General features: G+C 40.5%; 1 pseudogene; it reads left to right on the plus strand.

Annotated features, from left to right (window-relative positions):
- Nucleotides 1-542: 542 nt before the first annotated feature.
- Cyb5d1-ps1 (cytochrome b5 domain containing 1, pseudogene 1) lies at nucleotides 543-1,305 on the plus strand (annotated as a pseudogene).
- Nucleotides 1,306-7,828: the final 6,523 nt, after the last annotated feature.

Raw genomic sequence — 7,828 nt, forward strand, 5'->3', positions numbered from 1 at the left:
GCTCTAATCTAAGTGGATAAAGGACGCCCACATAAAACCAGATACACTCAAACTAATAGAAGAAAAAGTGTGTGTGTGTGTGTGTGTGTGTGTGTGTGTGTGTGTGTGTGTGTGTACAGGAACCTTGAACACATGGACACTGGGGAAATATTTATGAGCAGAACACCAATGGCTTATGATCTAAGATCATGAATTGATAAATGGGACCTCATAATATTGCAAAGCTTCTGTAAGGCAAAGGACACCGTCATTAGCAGCAAATGGCAGCCAACAGATTGGGAAAAGATCTTTACCAACCCTACATCTGATAGAGGGCTAATATTCAATAAATACAAAGAACACAAGAAGTTAGATTCTAGAGAATCAAATAACCATATTAAAAAATGGGGTACAGAACTCCAGTGGCTGGTGGCCAGAAAATGACAATGGTTTCCATGTCAGCAATAAATGTTCTCCGGATAGTTCTTGATACTGATAGTTGTAAGATTGCTGAGCAATGAGAAAGTAGCTGAGAGAGCCTGTGTCTCTTATAGACTAGGAGCATGCCACGCTAGGGCCTAGTGGAGGGGACCAGACTTTGATTATTTTTGGCGTTGTTATTTCATGCTGTCAGAAGTAGAGGAACAACCAGCCAGAAGACCTATGGTGTCTTACCTTGGATTTGTTTGCAATCTAACACTGCTTCTACAGGAATTCAAATTTGACCTCCTGTTGAAACCCATCCTGGAGGTTGCAGGCCAGGACATTAGTCAGTGTTTTGATCCAAAGACTAAAGACATTCACAAGCACATAGATCCACTGACCGGTTGCATGAGATACTGCACTCGGCGGGGCTGCTTTGTGCATATCCCGCCTTCTGGTCCCTGTTCAGACTGGGCCAATGATTTCAGAACACCCTGGTGGAAGGGGCTAAATTACCAGGTGGGAAGTCTGCCCAGACCCAGAACATCCATATTATCAACTCTCTTACATCACAGGAGCACATACTATAGGTGGGGCCTCTGAAGTCAATGTGGGAAATCCTACACTGCTATCTCCCCTATAATGTACATGCTGCCAGCCACACATGGAAATACAATGGGAAGAATTTGAACATGGATCAAACCCTGGATGAAAATGGGATCCGTGATGAAGAAGAGGATGTTGACTATCTTAAACATTGATGGTAGACTTCATATATCTGCAATACCGCTCTACTTTGATGATGACCTCACAGAGCTACAGGAAAGGAGGTGTGCATGTAGACTCAAGATGTTTGAGTTTGTCTCTTTCTATGCCTTGAGGAAGCAAGTTGTGGGTTTGTGAGACCTGGGCCTATACCTCTGTTCCCTGCTGGGGATCAGCCTGTGGTTCTTGTGCCTTTCTGATTTGTAAAGGCCTTATTCCTGACTCCTTTGCTTATGGATGATTTGCTCAAAGGGCATTAGAGGTGTCTTAAGAGAGAATCCCTAGAACAGAAAGAGATCTAGAGTCTGAAGAATGGGAGGAGAAGGTAAGGCTCAGGCAGAACTTTATAGTAGTAAGAGAAAGACAGAGGGATGAAGGGATGGAAGAACATTTTTTTTTTGGCAGAGGTGAGAAGGAGATGTTTGTAGGAAGGTGGGATTTACAAGGACAAGATTTGGAAATTAGCATCACCGGTCAGAGATGGTTGGTTGACTTCCTTTCCAAAGGTGTTTACTAGTTGGTACCCCAGGAAAAGTGAATGCAGTTAGTTTAGGATTGGAAAGATGCTGGAGTTTTACCCTGCTAAATACAGCTATCCTATAAGGTGACTACATTAATGCTATTTCACAGATAATCCCTTAGGAATTTACAAAGGTTTAGTAGGATAAGTGCACATTTGTGGTAGAGTCACAATGCACAAACCTGCCCGGCTCTGAACGGCAGACAGGTTTTAGTGCAAAGGAACATTTTCAGTAGGTTTGCCTAATGCTAACATTTTTTTAAAACCAAGTATTTGGAATGTGAGCTTGTCCTAGGATTGTTGCATGATGGGGAAATGTAAGTCTATTGTGTACTCAATATTTACTGTGTTTGAGGGGAGTTAATTAAGAGAGTACTCTGGGGACAGAGGCAGGGAAGGCTAAATTTCAGCCAAGCATTAGCTACTGAGGCTACTTCCTTGTTGTTATCATAACAAGATTTCTGACTGTTGGGGGCTGGGGGTGTGGGGAGGCAACAAGATAGATATTTACTGACTCCAGGAAAAAACAGAATGGAGAAGGGTCTGTAGATGAAGACATTGTAGCAAGGATCCAATAGGGGGCACCTTCTTTTTCCAGTAGGCTTTGCCACTTACAGACAGCAAGGAAGACAGAGCTGAGTTTGTCAAATGGGGACCCTAAAAGAAGTTTGTTGGGGTCAGAAAGAGGGGAGTTAAGAGAGGCAGACAACTCTCATAGTGACTGGCCACATTTGATTCCCTTTATCCCTAACGGAGGTGGGGAATTAAGGATAACTGATAAATTGAGCCAGGCATGGTGATTTTAATCCCAGCACTGGGGAGGCAGAGACAGGTGGATCTCTTGAGTTCCAGGCTACCATGGTCTACAAAACAAGTTCCAGGACAGCCAGGGCTACATAAAGGAACCCTGTCTCAAAACCAAACCAAACCAAACTAAACCAAATCAAACCAAACCAAACCAACAACATAGTAACTGATCCGTGAGCTTGCCTGCAGCAGAGGCAGCAAATATGAGTCAAGAAGCCTACATCTTTCCAGCTGTGGGTGACCTCTGGCTGCAGGGTGAGGTACCATGACCTCCATGAGACACTGCCTAGGAAGCACTGCCATCGTGGGAAGCATGAGCAAAGGAGGGCTCAAACTCCTGATTTCAGCTATTTCTTAATCTGCTGATGATGAAGACTTTCACTTCGGCCCATAAAGACTAAGAGTCCTTAAGTTGTTCGAATCAATAACTGTGATATTTAGTCAGCTCAGAAATGATCAATGTGTATTCTTTTTGTTCTTCTAAGTCTTAAACTATTTGAGAACCAAAGCAGTTCCTTCCTGATATCCTCAGGGAATATTCCGGGGTGTCTTGTTCTGCCCAGGCATGTCTCTTTTCCAGAACACCCCATTCTATAGATTGACTGGGGCCTTGTTATGTAGCCCTGGCTGGCCCAGAACTGAGAGATCACTTGCCTATTCACAACTTCTTGTTAGAAACATACAGTACTTTCCTTATATGTACAAGCACTCATCAATTCTCTCTAAGAATCTTTGGAATCTGTTCTTTTGTCTAATATAATAACCATCTTTGTCTTAGACAAAGATGCTTGCTGACATCCAATATTTACCTCTGCCTTTACAAACCTAAATATCTTACCTTCTGCCTCATATCTTCAGTAGGTTTTTCATGCTTTTGCAATGAAGCCCTAAATTCAATAAGCCTCAAATAAATCAGGCCCTGCCTTCTTTGGCCATAACCTACCCCCTCACAGTCCTCCTTGTCCTGCAAGCCATGAGGTTGCTTCTTGCCTCAGTTAACACAGAAACTGTTCTTGGTGCACCATGCCCTTCTATTTTGCACCTTGATTATCCTAAATATTCAGGTATTTTTCTTTGTCTTTTTTGGCCCACTTCTCCCATGGGGTACGTTTTCTCAGCAGTATATATTTTTTCTGTTTTTATTATTACTTTAAAACTATGTAGAATGGGTGAAAATAGCTACCTGGCTGCTAGATTGTAAGCTAATAAGGGCAGAAACCTCATTCATTTCCCATTACCGAGCACATAGCTGCTGTTCAATAAATATGACTAAAGAAAAAAATGAGGTACGGAGCTTAAAAAGAAAACTCAGCTGAGGAAGATTGAATGTCTGAGAAGTACCTAAAGAAATGTTCAACATCCTTAGTCATCAGGGAAATGCAAATCAAAACAAACCTGAGTTTCCACCTCACACCAGTCAGAATGGCTAACATCAAAAACTAGGGTAACAACAGGTGCTGGCAAGGATACATCGAAAGATGAACACTCCTCCATTGTTGCTGGGATTGCAAGCTGGTACAACCACTCTGGAAATCAATCTGGAGGTTCATCAGAAAATTGGACATAGTACTTCCTGAGGACCCAGCTATACCATTCCTAGGCATATACCCAAAATCTGCTGTAACATATAACAAGGACACATGCTCCACTATGTTCATTACAGTCTTATTTATAATACTCAGAAGCTGGAAAGAACCCAGATGTCCTTCAAGAGAGGAATAGATACAGAAAATGTGGTACATCTACACAATAGAGTACTACTCAGCTATCAAAAACAATGACTTTATGAAACTCATAGGCAAATGGATGGAACTAGAAAATGTCATCCTGAGTGAGGTAACTCACTCACAAAAAAAGCAGACATTGTTTGCACTCAACTGATAAGTAGATATTTGTCCAAAACCTCAAATTACTGAAGATACAATCTTCAGTATCTGGTCAAGAAGGATGATCAGAGTGTGGATACTTCAGTACTTCTTATAAGGGGGAACAAAAATATTCATAGGAGTAGCTATGAAGGCAAAGTTTGGAGCAGAGACTGAAGGAATGGCCCTTCAGAGACTGCCCCACCTGGGGATCCAGTCCATATACATATAGCCACCAAACCCAGACAATATTGCTGATGCCAAGAAGTGCATGCTGATAGGAGCCTGATACAGCAGTCTCCTGAGAGGTTCGGCCAGAGCATGACAAATATAGAGTCAAATGCTAGCAGCCAACCATTGAACTGAAAACTGGGTCCCCATCAGAGGAGTTAGAGAAAGGATTGGGTGAGTTGAAGTGGTTTGCAACCCCATAAACACAATAAAACCAACCAACCTGAGCTCCCAGGGATTAAACCACCACCCAAAGAGTACAGGTGGACAAAGCCATGGCTCCATCTGCATATGTATGAGAGGATGACCTTGTTGGGCATCAGAAAGAGGAGAAGAAGTCCTTGGTCCTGCCAAGGCTGGATTCCCCAGTGTAGGGAAATATGATGGGGCGGCAGGAATGGATGTGTTGTTGGGCAGGGAATACCATCATAGAAGTAGGGGGATAGGGGATAGGGGATAGGGGATGGGATAGTGGGTTTATCGACTGGAAACTGGGAAAGGGGATAACCAAATGTAAATTTTAAAAAATCCAATAAAAGAAGAGTGGTAAGCAAAAAACAAAAAAAAAAAAAAACAAAACAAAAAAAAAAAACAAAAACAAAAAACAAAAACAAAAAAAAAACCAAAAACAAAAAAAAAACCAAAAAAAAAAAAAAAACCAAAAAAAAAGATAAGAATTGAAAAAAAAAAAACAAAAACAAAACAAAACAAAGATATTGGGAAACTTCATTATCCTACTCTAACCAATGGACTGGTCAACAAAAGAGAAACAATGAAAGTAGTAGAAGTTATGAACCAAATGGATATTTCAGATATCTACAATATATCCATTAGCAGAGGGTAAGACTTTGTCTTACAAGATATTTATGACTGTTATATAATAAAATGTTTATTTATCTAAGTCTATGTTACTATGCTACTGTAGCTGATCTGTCTTTTTTTGTACCTCTGAGACCAGAAACTACAGTCTGTGGCATTTAGCACCTCTTCCTAAAACAGAAAAGGATTAAGTAAATAGCCTTCTCATCAGGAAATGCTGGGCTCTAACTTTCATCCTACTAGTCCATATCACAAGAAGACAAAGGGACACGTTGAAAAGTGATTGCAGCATTTATTACTGTTTTAAAAAGTTTCCTAAGCAAAGAAGTGCAGGCTGACAGGAACCGGATGTAGATCTCTCCTGAGAGACACAGCCAGAATAAGGCAAATACATAGGCGAATGCCAGCAGCAAACCACTGAACTGAGAACGGGACCCCATTGAAGGAATCAGAGAAAGGACTGGAAGAGCTTGAAGGGGCTCGAGACCCCATATGAACAACAATGCCAACCAACCAGAGCTTCCAGGGACTAAGCCACTACCCAAAGTCTATACATGGACTGACCCTGGGCTCCAACCTCATAGGTAGCAATGAATAGCCTAGTAAGAGCACCAGTGGAAGGGGAAGCCCTTTGTCCTACCAAGACTGAACCCCCAGTGAACATGATTGTTGTGGGGAGGGCGGTAATGGGGGGAGGATGGGGAGGGGAACACCCATGTAGAAGGGGATGGGGAGGGATTAGGGGTATGTTAGCCTGGAAACTGGAAAAGGGAATAACAATCGAAATGTAAATAAGAATTACCCAAGTTTAATAACGATGGAGGGAAAAAAAAGTTTCCTATGAAAGCTATCTAAGGGGAAAGTGGAAAGATCTTAAGCCGGGAAAGGGAAAAATTCTTCTAAGTGGGGAAAAGGAAAATTTTTCTACTCTAAGTGAGGAAAGGAAAAAAAAAATTCTCCGAAGGGAAAAAAGTTCTATTTCTTTTCTCATCTGTTTGTCCACAGTACTTACACAACTTTCAGAATACATGATTACATGTTACTAAGTTCACACAAAAAATCAAATCATAAATTGAAATAGAAGCTTACAACAGAGAATGTTTACATGCAAATCCATCAGGAGTAATTATCTGGCTAAACATCCATCACCTGTGTCAGCTCCACAGGTTCACTGAAGTTTTAAAACAATAACAAGTTATTAGTGAAGTTTTGTATAGATAAACCCACTCAATATTTTATCTTCTGTCCAAGCACCTATAATACATTGTTAATTCCCCTTTTATGACCTTTGGTTAATTGTTTTACAACCCTTGGTATGTGCTCTGAGTAGCAGAAAGTCTAGTTACCATCTAAGAACAATTAACTGGTGACACTTTGGAGGCTGATAGAGTTCTCATTGCAGTTTTGACTATCAGAAAAGGACCTAATCGCAGTCCCACTCTCAAAGAGCTTAATAATCACTGATACAATTTTAGGAATTCTTCCAGGATTATCATTAAGACTTAAGAAGTCATCTATTTGTCTATATAGCATTGTTACAAGACAGTACATATTTGTTGATCTTCAGAGATCTGCTCCAATGGGTGGGTTAATTACTTAATGATTGTTATATATGTTTAATAATATCGGAAAAAGCATCCTAATAGCAGGAATCTTTCCTAAATTGGGTTCCCTTACAGTCTTGCTTCATAAGGGCGAACCTGTTGCAGATTATATAATAATCGAAGCAGGCCATCTCAGGGAGATCACCTGCTAGTTAATAGCTTGTCTCATTATGGCTCCTGACACAGAATGCCAGTGGCTCTCGCTTTAAGATCAATATTTGATATATGGAACTTTATAAAACTAAAAAGCTTCTGTAAGACAAAGGACACTGTTAATAGGAAAAAACAGCACCCTACATATTAGGAAATAATCTTTATTAACCCTATAATTACCAGAGGGCTATTATCCAGAATTTATAAAGAACTCATGAATTTAGACTCCAAATAACCAAAATTCAATTAAAAAATGGGGTACAGAGCTAAACAGAGATTTCTCAATGGAGAAATCTCCAATGGTCGAGAAACAAAGAAATTTTCAGCATTCTAAATCATCAGGGAAATGCAAATGAAAACAACTCTGAGATTCCAATTTACACAAATCAGAATGAGTAAAATCAAAATTTCAAGTGATAGCATGTACTGGAAAGGATGTGGAGAAAGATGAACGCTACACCATTACTGGTTGGATAGCCACATATATCAACTCTCTGGAATTCAATCTGGTAGTTTCTTGAAAATTGGAAACCGTTTAACCAGATACATTACTCCTGGATATGTACCCCAAAATGTTCCACCATACCACAAGGACATGTGCTCTACTGTGGTCATAGCAGCTTCGTTTGTAGTAGCCAGAAACTGGAAACAACCTAGATGCT

The sequence above is a fragment of the Rattus norvegicus genome, chromosome 9 (assembly GCF_036323735.1).
Source record: "Rattus norvegicus strain BN/NHsdMcwi chromosome 9, GRCr8, whole genome shotgun sequence".
In the NCBI taxonomy this organism is placed as follows: domain Eukaryota; kingdom Metazoa; phylum Chordata; class Mammalia; order Rodentia; family Muridae; genus Rattus; species Rattus norvegicus.